The sequence below is a fragment of the Schistocerca americana genome, chromosome 2, assembly GCF_021461395.2.
Source record: "Schistocerca americana isolate TAMUIC-IGC-003095 chromosome 2, iqSchAmer2.1, whole genome shotgun sequence".
Classification (NCBI taxonomy): domain Eukaryota; kingdom Metazoa; phylum Arthropoda; class Insecta; order Orthoptera; family Acrididae; genus Schistocerca; species Schistocerca americana.
The window spans coordinates 260,189,357-260,202,007 of NC_060120.1; positions in this window are offsets into that span (position 1 = coordinate 260,189,357).

The following is a 12,651-nucleotide window of genomic DNA, read 5'->3' on the forward strand; positions in this document are numbered from 1 at the left end:
AGTTGGATTACGAAAGGGGGTCATCAGCCACGGCTCTAGGCCATACCCTTCATCACCCAAAAGAACAGAGTTCTTACATTCACTCAGCACTTTCCAGACACTTGAATTTCTCCATATTCGATTGTCATGTAATGACCCGGGCCAGCTAGCCTCAACACTAGTGAACTGTTCTTTCACATTGCATGTAGCCTGCACATTTATACTAGCAAAACCCTATCTGTTGATATATTCGTCGCCAAATTGCATACGTTTTGGAATTCGCACATGTGTACAGTCAATTACACCAATAGCGCTTGGAAATTTACATTTTTGTAGCCACTAATTTTTAGCCACAGTAATATCATGTGTTGATGACGGAAACTTGATCCACAAATCAGCTTTTTCCATTATCTTTTTAGAAACACTACTCACTGTTTTACTCACTGTAGTTTGATGAATTCCAATTTCTTCTGCTAGTCTAGACTGAAATCCTGGATCAGCTACGTACCAAAGGAAAATCTTCATCTTCTGTTCCGACGATAGTGCTCCACCTCTTCTTTCCCCTGCCTCTGTCAGAAAATGCTTTGCAATCCACTTAACATTTTCTTCGTTGAAACGATACAGAGTTTTATAATGCTCTCCAGGTGGACATCGACGTGGTCTGTAGGATTTTTCGCGGCGTAAACGTGCTGCTATTTGAGCCATATCGGCACTCTGCAAACATGAGCCTGTTACTGACCAGCCTTCAAGTTTTACAAGCAATTGCTTCCATAATGAAGTCAGAGCTTCTCTTTATTCTTGCAGTTCATCTAATACCGATGCAAGAGCTCAAGGGGAAAGCAAAAGCTTTCATTGTTCTTTTTGTTCTCACAAGAAAAAGATCTTGCTTCACATTTTATTCATAAATTCCGAAGCTTTAGCTTCGAAATTTGAAGGAAAAGCATTTGCTTCACTTTATTATTACGGCCCATGATCTTGGTACTATGATGTATTTATTATACCTGAATACGTTTGAAGTGGGTTTAGTTATGATATTAAATAAATAGTAAGTTTTAAATTATTTAATGTGGAAGCTAAAAACAATTTCTTACAAATGCAAGATACAACGTATGTATTTAAAATAGCTGATCAGCGAAATGAAAATAATGTCAATGATTCAATCAACTAAATAAACTAAAAAAATGTATTGAGCTTTATTTCAAAGTAGGACCCCAGTTATAACGAGACCAAAAAACAAATAGTAACCATTAAACTGAAACATTCGCTGGTAAATTTTTTTAAAAAAAATTGTGTTTGCGTTAAAGACGGTGGACCTGCAGATCATCGAGGATTAATCTGCAAACACAGACCAAGAAGTAAGATCAAAAATATTTTATAACAGTAACCATCTAAATCATAGACCCACGCACGTCAAATTCGTCAAGAATGTCTCTACAAATTAATCGCCTCACAATAAATATTAACAAGAATATTCCAATTCCAAAAACAATATCACTGAAACTAAATTTGCCCAATTCTCTAAATAGTAACTATTGCGCCGACGGGCGTACGTCCTTAAATCTTCCGCAAAAGGCCGCGCAGAACTGAGCGATACGAGCCGAACGCGGAGTACGGTAACGAGTAACGAAATGTATTTATGAGTAACGATTCGGTACTTCGAGTCAGCCAAAGTATTCGTTACTCAGTACCGAATACATACGGTTCGCTACAGCTGGTGGTCAACTTTATTTGCGCGTATAACGCGCATGTTAGTGACCTGTACACACCTATTGTTTAGCATGTTTGTGGATGCTGGTGTAGAAATCTGTTAAACACAGATGTAAACTTTAATAAGCACAATGGATAAATGATGCATTTGGGTGCTGTGCAACTTGAATCTTCCGTATTCTAGATAACATTGTAGGAGCATCAAAAGCTGAACTGGAAATAAAAGCTTTCTTCGAAGTATGCTTAATCATGTTGTTGAATATGGGGGGCACTGAACTGATTATGGATGAGTGCATGGAGGCTGATAACAGCATTACGACTGTGGAGTTCAGTATCAATGTTGTCGAGTAAAACTCAATCATAGTGACGTTTAGCGAACTTTTTCACCACTGACGAAAAAATTATGCATCCGAAGGTAGAACAAGGGATGTTACTCCAAGTGGAATGGTTGTTACCTGTATGTGTTTATCTGCAGTTACGAGTAGATCATTTTGATGGAGCGAAAATTAATCCAGAACCAGACAACATTTTGTTCCAGCGTTGTGGGAGAGTAAGTTTCCCGTCATTGGTCAAGAATATGTTTGTCCACTTCGCCTGATTTTTACGCGTTGTATGTACTTTGAAGGTAGGTTTATTTTCTTTTGCACAAGGGTATCAAATGAACAACTTGGTGCACGGACGACAGTGTGTAGTGGAGAAAGAAGTCTACCTTCCATGGAAATAACTGGCTGAACTGTATACAAATGTGATATTCCAGACGCTAATTGCATCCCGCCAATCGTGTCTTGTTCACTCATGCTAGACAGTGTACTATCTCTGTAAATGTCATAAATAAATCCAGATTGGTCGGTATTTAGAATTTCAGCTGCTAAATAATTAGCAACGATAGTGTTCGTGAATTCAGTACTAAATGAAGTCGCAGAATTCTCTATCTCATCTTGCTCTTGAGCATGTTTCTACGTTACATACTGCGTAACTTTGCGTCTTACAATCTTGTGAACTGCCTTAAAATTGCACATGCAAGTAGATCCAGCTTTGAAATCCACCAGTCCAAGCGGTCTGTCGTCCCACGGCATTATATCGACATCTTGCACAGCCGTATAGTTAACCACTGCCTCTTGGAAAATAGACTGAACGTTATCCCTTGTCGTTCATAATATCTCTTACAATGAGATAGATATTTCTGTCATCGACCCTTCTGAAGTGATGGAAGTGATGCGAAATTCTTTTCAATGATCAGCCTTTATTTTTTTCTTCGAATACTTTCCTGACATAACTGAAACGAACATAGTCAGTAACAGGCTCATAAATTGGTTCGACATACATAATGTCCTGGGAAGGTATTTGTACCGGTTTTTAATTCTACAGGATTTCAGTGATAGTGGGATCTTCAAATTTCTTGATCAAACAGAAGTTAGTGATTGCAGTGTCTCTTTTCATGTACTTCAAGTGATGGAGACAATAGTTCAATCTGGTGTAAAACTTCTAACACCTTGTTTGCATCGATTCTCACTGTGCACGATGTTGTTGTTGTTGCGGTCTTCAGTCCTGAGACTGTTTTGAGGCAGCTCTCCATGCTACCCTATCCTGTGCAAGCTTCTTCATCTCCCAGTACTTAGTGCAACCTACATCCTTCTGAATCTGCTTAGTGTACTCATCTCTTGGTCTCCCTCTACGATTTTTACCCTCCACGCTGCCCTCCAACACTAAATTGGTGATCCCTCGATGTCTCAGAACATGTCCTAACAACCGATCCCTTCTTCTAGTCAAGTTGTGCCACAAGCTGATCTTCTCCTGAATTCTATTCAATACCTCCTCATTACTTATGTGATCTGCCCATCTAATCTTCAGCATTCTTCTGTAGCACAATATTTTGAAAGCTTGTATTCTCTTCTTGTCCAAACTATTTATCGTCCATATTTCATTTCCATACATGGCTACACTCCATACAAATACTTTCAGAAACGACTTCCTGACACTTAAATCTATACTCGGTGTTAACAAATTTCCTTCTTCAGAAACGCTTTCGTTGCCATTGCCAGTCTACATTTTATATCCTCTCTACTTCGACCATCATCAGTTATTTTGCTCCCCAAATAGCAAAACTCCTTTGCTACTTTAAGTGTCTCATTTCCTAATCTGATTCCCTCAGCACCACCCGACTTAATTTGACTACATTCCATTATCTTCGTTTTGCTTTTGTTGATGTTCATCTTATATCCTCCTTTCAAGACACTGTCCATCCCTTTCAACTGCTCTTCCAAGTCCTTTGCTGTCTCTGACAGAATTACAATGTCATCGGCGAACCTCAAAGTTTTTATTTCTTCTCCATCGATTTTAATACCTACTCCGAATTTTTCTTTTGTTTCCTTTACTGCTTGCTCAATATGCAGATTGAATAACATCGGGGATAGGCTACAACCCTGTCTCACTCCCTTCCCAACCACTGCTTCCCTTTCATGCCCCACGAGTCTTATAACTGCCATCTGCTTTCTGTACAAATTGTGAATAGCCTTTCGCTCCCTGTATTTTACCCCTGCCACCTTTAGAATTTGAAAGAGAGTATTCCAGTCAACACTGTCAAAAGCTTTCTCTAAATATACAAATGCTGAAATGTAGGTTTGCCTTTCCTTAATCTTTCTTCTAAGATACGTCGTAAGGTCAGTATTGCCTCACGTGTTTCAACATTTCTACGGAATCCAAACTGATCTTCCCCGAGGTCGGCTTCTACCAGTTTTTCCATTCGTCTGTAAAGAATTCGTGTTAGTATTTCGCAGCTGTGACATATTAAACTGATAGTTCGGTAATTTGCTCATCTGTCAACACCCGCTTTCTTTGGGATTGGAATTATTATATTCTTCTTGAAGTCCGAGTGTATTTCGCCTGTCTCATACATCTTACTCACCAGATGGTAGAGTTTTGTCAGGACTGGCTCTCCCAAGGCCGTCAGTAGTTCTAATGGAATGTTGTCTTCTCCCGTGGCCTTGTTTCGACTCAGGTCTTTCAGGGCTCTGTCAAACTCTTTGCGCAGTATTGTGTCTCCCATTTCATCTTCATGTACATTCCCTTCCATTTCCATAATATTGTCCTCAAGTACATCGCCCTTGTATAGACCCTCTATATACTCCTTCCACCTCTCTACTTTCCCTTCTTTGCTTAGAACTGGGTTTCCATCTGAGCTCTTGATATTCTTACAAGTGGTTCTTTTTTCTCCAAAGGTATCTTTAATTTTCCTACAGGCAGTATCTATCTTACCCCTAGTAAGATAAGCCTCTACATCCTTACATTTGTCCTCTAGCCATCCCTGCTTAGCCATTTTGCACTTCCTGTCGATCTCTTTTTTGAGACGTTTGTATTCCTTTTTGTCTGCTTCATTTACTGCATTTTTGTGTTTTCTCCTTTCATCAATTAAATTCAGTATCTCTTCTGTTACCCAAGGATTTCTACTAGCCCTCGTCTTCTTACCTAGTTGATCCTCTGCTGCCTTCATTACTTCATCCCTCAGAGCTACCCATTCTTCTTCTACTGTATTTCTTTCCCCTATCCCTGTCAATTGTTCCCTTGTGCTCTCCCTGAAACTCTGTAAAACCTCTGGTTTAGTCAGTTTATCCAGGCCATATCTCCTTAAATTCCCACCTTTTTGCAGTTTCTTCAGTTTTAATCTACAGTTCATAACCAATAGATTGTGGTCAGAGTCCACATCTGCCCCTGGAAATGTCTTACAATTTAAAACCTGGTTCCTAAATCTCTGTCTTACCATTATATAATATATCTGATACCTACCTTCTGTGCACGATAGAAACACAAACACAAATGTCCACTTACCGTTCACTACATCACTCACACATAAATGCTACAGAATATACTTCTCTTGCACAGCCAAGGCACTATGCTACCACATGCACAAATTACGCGGTGATGACCTCGCTGTTCAGCGCCCATAAGATCCAGGACAGAATACCTGCAACTGACATTCTATTACGAACCAATTAGAATGGTCAGCTAACATGTGCGCTACTGATATCTCGGGATCGATTATGCCTAACTACAAAACATGAGTTCAATGCATGTGAGCCACTTTGCGAATGTACCTCGTGAGACGGCCGTGGGTAAACTCATACAGATACCTGTGTGTGAGACATAGGAGGGACATGAAATACAGCGACCTATAGGGCCAGTCACGAGTAAAGCAGATAGTGGACTTCGTTTTATTGGTAGAATACTAGGGAAATGCAACAAGTCTACAAAGAAATTGCTCGTGCAAACCATCCTGGAACACTGCTCGAATATGTGGGACTGGTGCCGAATAGGACTGCCAGGGGATATTGAATTTATGCGGGGAAGAGCAGCACGAATGGTCACAGGTTTATTTGCCCACGGGAGAGTGTCACAGAGATGTTGAAAGAATTGAACTGGCAGATTCTTGAAGATAAACTATCCCGAGAAAGTAATCTAACGAAGTTTCAATAAACAGCTTTAAATGATGACTCTACGAATATACTAAAACTCACTACATATCGCTCCCATGGGGATCTTGAAGACAAGACTAGAGTAAGAACAGCACACACAGAGGCATTTAAGTAATTACTGTTCCCATGCTCCATTCGTGAATGGAACGGGAAAAAGACCTAATAACTAATACAGTCATTTCTGGAAACCCAGAATCTACTATGTAGGAATCAACATGGATTCCGGAAACAGCGATCGTGTGAGACCCAGCTCGCCTTATTTGTTCATGAGACCCAGAAAATATTAGATACAGGCTCCCAGGTAGATGCTATCTTTCTTGACTTCCGGAAGGCGTTCGATACAGTTCCGCACTGTCGCCTGATAAACAAAGTAAGAGCCTACGGAATATCAGACCAGCTGTGTGGCTGGATTGAAGGTTTTTAGCAAACAGAACACAGCATGTTGTTATCAATGGAGAGACGTCTACAGACGTTAAAGTAACCTCTGGCGTGCCACAGGGGAGTGTTATGGGACCATTGCTTTTCACAATATATATAAATGACTTAGTAGATAGTGTCGGAAGTCCCATGCGGCTTTTCGCGGATGATGCTGTAGTATACAGAGAAGTTGCAGCATTAGAAAATTGTAGCGAAATGCAGGAAGATCTGCAGCGGATAGGCACTTGGTGCAGGGAGTGGCAACTGACCCTTAACATAGACAAATGTAATGTATTGCGAATACATAGAAAGAAGGATCCTTTATTGTATGATTATATGATAGCGGAACAAACACTGGTAGCAGTTACTTCTGTAAAATATCTGGGAGTATGCGTGCGGAACGATTTGAAGTGGAATGATCATATAAAATTAATTGTTGGTAAGGCGGGTACCAGATTGAGATTCATTGGGAGAGTCCTTAGAAAATGTAGTCCATCAACAAAGGAGGTGGCTTACAAAGCACTCGTTCGGCCTATACTTGAGTATTGCTCATCAGTGTGGGATCCGTACCAGATCGGGTTGACGGAGGAGATAGAAAAGATCCAAAGAAGAGCGGCGCGTTTTGTCACAGGGTTATTTGGTAACCGTGATAGCGTTACGGAGATGTTTAACAAACTCAAGTGGCAGACTCTGCAAGAGAGGCGCTCTGCATCGCGGTGTAGCTTGCTCGCCAGGTTTCGAGAGGGTGCGTTTCTGGATGAGGTATCGAATATACTGCTTCCCCCTACTTATACCTCCCGAGGAGATCACGAATGTAAAATTAGAGAGATTAGAGCGCGCACGGAGGCTTCCAGACAGTCGTTCTTCCCGCGAACCATACGCGACTGGAACAGGAAAGGGAGGTAATGACAGTGGCACGTAAAGTGCCCTCCGCCACACACCGTTGGGTGGCTTGCGGAGTATCAATGTAGATGTAGATGTACACAGTAGGTCGTACCCTCTGCCATGCATTTCATAGTGGTTCTCAGACTGTAGATGTAAATGTAGATGTAGAGATGTTAATTTTAAAGACTGAGACTTGAACTTGACCATAGAGCATTTACACACCATGCATTGAGAGCACGTTACTCTTGATCTACAACAGTTAGATGACTTGGACTGATGCCAGTACCGAATGGCGCCAGGAGGAGCAGTATTAGAATTAGTATTTATTTATCTCTGACAGTTTAATAATTACTATAATTTGTATACGAGGTGAATTTTGAAACCGTGTTTCATTTAAGCCATCATGCATCAACTAAGACGGACTTCTTCAACATTAACAGAATTACCTTATGCCTCACTTCTTGTAGTTTGGAGTATGTCTCAGGAGGCAACAAAAATATATTGCACAAGATTTTTTTTTTGTTCAAGAATTACCACTAACAATGATGCGTAGTAAACCCACATCAGCACATTTTTAGGAAGTTTTAGAAGTAAGATAGCCTTCATTTTAGAGAAATCTGTGCATATAGCTGAAACTATTGTGAAGTTATATGTACCTTAAGTACTGAAAATGTTTCTGAAAAATCGGGAAAGAAAGATTATCGCAACTTTTTCACACTATGTGGTACTTTATTTAAGGTGCGTGTCCACCAGCAATTAAATTCTGCAAGTAACTCCTGCAAGTACTTGATGAAGTGTTTACATTAGAACAGAAACTTGCGCAAGTTGTAAACGATGCACCTGTGTACCCACTCTGAATTTACCCACTTACTTTGCTGCATCTATTGTTAAAACCTCACGTCTACAAGACAAATTTAAACAGTGGACTAATTTCGTTCATCCGCTGTTTTTATTCTTCTGATGTTTTGAATAATCTTGTTTTAAATTAGAGAATCGTTGTTCTCATCTACATCTACATCTACATCCATACTCCGCAAGCCACCTGACGGTGTGTGGCGGAGTGTACCTTGAGTACCTCTATCGGTTCTCCCTTCTATTCCAGTCTCGTATTGTTCGTGGGAAGAAGGATTGTCGGTATGCTTCTGTGTGGGCTCTAATCTCTCTGATTTTATCCTCATGGTCTCTTCGCGAGATATACGTAGGTGGGAGAAATATACTGCTTGACTCTTCGGTGTCATTATAATGATATTGCTGTGCTTGAGACATTCCAGTGTTCGTCCTATACATTTATGATTACTAAGACAGACTGCCCCCCCCCCCCCCCCCCCATGAACCATAGACCTTGCCGTTGGTGGGGAGGCTTGTGTGCCTCAGCGATACAGATAGCCGTACCGTAGGACTAACCAAAACGGCCTTGCTGTGCTGGTACTGCGAACGGCTGAAAGCAAGGGGAAACTACGGCCCTAATTTCTCACGAGGGCATGCAGCTTTACTGTATTGATAAATGATGATGGCGTCCTCTTGGGTAAAATATTCCGGAGGTAAAATAGTCCCCCATTCGGATCTCCGGGCGGTGCTATTCAGGAGGACGTCGTCATCAGGAGAAAGATGGTTCAAATGGCTCTGAGCACTATGGGACTTAACATCTGTGGTCCTCAGTCCCCTAGAACTTAGAACTACTTAAACCTAACTAACCTAAGGACATCACACACATCCATGCCCGAGGCAGGATTCGAACCTGCGACCGTAGCAGTCGCACGGTTCCGGACTGCGCGCCTAGAACCGCGAGACCACCGCGGCCGGCAGGAGAAAGAAAAGTGGTATTCTACGGATCGGAGCGTGGAATGTCAGATCCCTTAATGGGGCAGGTAGGTTATAAAATTTAAAAAGGGAAATGGATAGGTTAAAGTTGGATAATGTGGGAATAAGTGAAGTTCGGTGGCAGGAGGAACAAGACTTTTGGTCAGGTGAATACAGGGTTATAAATACAAAATCAAATAGGGATAATGCAGGAGTAGGTTTAATAATGAATAAAACAGTAGGAATGAGGATAAGCTACTACAAGCAGCACGGCGAAGGCATTATTGTGGCCAAGATAGACACGAAACCCATGCCTACGACAGTAGTACAAGTCCATATGCCAACTAGCTCTGCAGATGATGAAGAAATTGAAGAAATGTATGATGAAATAAAAGAAATTATTCAGATAGTGAAGGGAGACGAAAATTTAGTAGGAAAAGGGAGAGAAGGAACCGTAGTAGGTGAGTATGGATTGGAGATAAGAAATGAAGGAGGAAGCCGCCTGGTGGAATTCTGCACAGAGCACAACTTAATCATAGCTAACACTTGGTTCAAGAATCATAAAAGAAGGTTGTATACATGGAAGAAGCCTGGAGATACTGACAGGATTCGGATGGATTATATAATGGTAAGACAGAGATTTAGCAACCAGGTTTTAAATTGTAAGACATTTCCAGGGGCAGATGTGGATTCTGACCACAATCTATTGGTTATGAACTGTAGATTAAAACTGAAGAAACTGCAAAAAGGTGGGAATTTAAGGAGATGGGACCTGGATAAACTGACTAAACCAGAGGTTGTACAGAGTTTCAGGGGGAGCATAAGGGAACAATTGACAAGAATGGGGGAAAGAAATACAGGAGAAGAAGACTGGGTAGCTTTGAGGGATGAAGCAGTGAAGGCAGCAGAGGATCAAGTAGGTAAAAAGACAAAGGCTAGCAGAAATCCTTGGGTGACAGAAGAAATATTGAACTTAATTGACGAAAGGAGAAAATATAAAAATGCAGTAAATGAAGCAGGCAAGAAGGAATACAAACGTCTCAAAAAAGAGATCGACAGGAAGTGCAAAATGGCTAAGCAGTGATGGCTAGAGGACAAATGTAAGGATGTAGAGGCTTATCTCAGTAGGGGTAAGATACGTACTGCCTACAGGAAAATTAAAGATACCTTTGGAGAAAAGAGAACCACTTGCATGAATATCAAGAGCTCAGATGGAAACCCAGTTCTAAGCAAATAAGGGAAAGCAGAAAGGTGGAAGGAGTATATAGCGGGTCTATACAAGGGAGATGTACTTGAGGGCAATGTTATAGAAATGGAAGAGGATGTAGATGAAGATGAAATGGGAGATATGATACTGCGTGAAGAGTTTGATAGAGCACTGAAAGACCTAAGTCGAAACAAGGCCCCCGGAGTAGACAACATTCCATTAGAACTACTGACAGCCTTGGGAGAGCCAGTCCAGACAAAACTCTACGATCTGGTGAGACAGGCGAAATACCCTCAGACTTCAAGAAGAATATAATAATTCCAATCCCAAAGAAAGCAGGCGTTGACAGATGTGAAAATTACCGAACTATCAGTTTAATAAGTCACGGCTGCAAAATACTAACACGAATTCTTTACAGACGAATGGAAAAACTGGTAGAAGCTGACCTTGGGGAAGATTAGTTTGGATTCCGTAGAAATATAGCAACACGTGAGGCAATACTGACTCTACGACTTATTTTAGAAGCTAGATTAAGAAAAGGCAAACCTACGTTTCTAGCATTTGTAGACTTAGAGAAAGCTTTTGACAATGTTGACTGGAATATACTCTTTCAAATTCTGAAGGCGGCAGGGGTAAAATACAGGGAGCGAAAGGCTATTTACAATTCGTACAGAAACCAGATGGCAGTTACAAGAGTCGAGGGACATGAAAGGGAAGCAGCGGTTGGGAAGGGAGTGAGACAGGGTTGTAGCCTATCCCCGATGTTGTTCAATCTGTATATTGGGCAATCAGTAAAGGAAACAAAAGAAAAATTCGGAGTACATATTAAAATCCATGGAGAAGAAATAAAAACTTTGAGGTTCGCCGATGACATTGTAATTCTGTCAGAGACAGCAAAGGACTTGGAAGAGCAGCTGAACGGCATGGACAGTGTCTTGAAAGGAGGATATAAGGTGAACATCAACTAAAGCAAAACGAGGATAATGGAATGTAGTCAAATTAAGTCGGGTGATGCTGAGGGAATTGGATTAGGAAATGAGACACTTAAAGTAGTAAAGGAGTTAGGCTATTTGTGGAGCAAAATAACTGATGATGGTCGAAGTAGAGAGGATATAAAATGTAGACTGGCAATGGCAAGGAAAGCGTTTCTGAAGAAGAGAAATTTGTTAACATCGAGTATAGATTTAAGTGTCAGGAAGTCGTTTCTGTAAGTAATTGTATGGAGTGTAGCCATGTATGGAAGTGAAACATGGAAGATAACTAGTTTGGACAAGAAGAGAATAGAAGCTTTCGAAATATGGTGCTACAGAAGAATGCTGAAGATTAGATGGGTAGATCACATAACTAATGAGGAGGTACTGAATAGGATTGGGGAGAAGAGGAGTTTGTGGCACAACTTGACTAGAAGAAGGGATCGGTTGGTAGGACATGTTCTAAGGCATCAAGGAATCACCAATTATGTATTGGAGGGCAGCGTGGAGGGTAAAAATCGTAGAGGAAGACCAAGAGATGAATACACTAAGCAGATTCAGAGGTATGTAGGCTGGAGAAGGTACTGGGAGATGAAGAAGCTTGCACAGGGTAGAGTAGCGTGGAGAGTTGCATCAAACCAGTCTCAGGACTGAGGACCACAACAACAACAATACAGACTGACACGAAATCTAAACCAGCATCTTCCAGGGGAATAAACTTAATACTATTTACTTGTGTCGATGTACATACATTTCACGTAATCAGGACCGATTATTGCTTATAAAACTTATAGTGTTTACGATATATCGTGACAGTGACAGGTTCTGCTGAGCTACGCCAGGCAATTATGAATATATGTCATAATTTTGTATTATAGATTTATGTAAGTTAATATATCGAAAACGTTTGTTTTGTATTTATTTCATGACCCACGGTCGAGCTCAGCAAGGTGTTCCAGTGCTGTTCTTACGACGCGGGAGCTGGTGGACTAAGTGCTATTGGGGTTCAACAGACTGCTAGCGGGCGGCAGACGACCTGGAAGATGTTGTCGAGATTGAGTTAATTATTAAAAATGTCTTGCTAATAATTGAACACAAAATTGTTTTCACCTCTGTATTTGATGTACGACTGCTAACATTAAAACGTTGTAATATATCTGATCTGTACGTGTTGGTGATTGATGTGTATGTAACAAGCTGTCCGATATACTGTTCA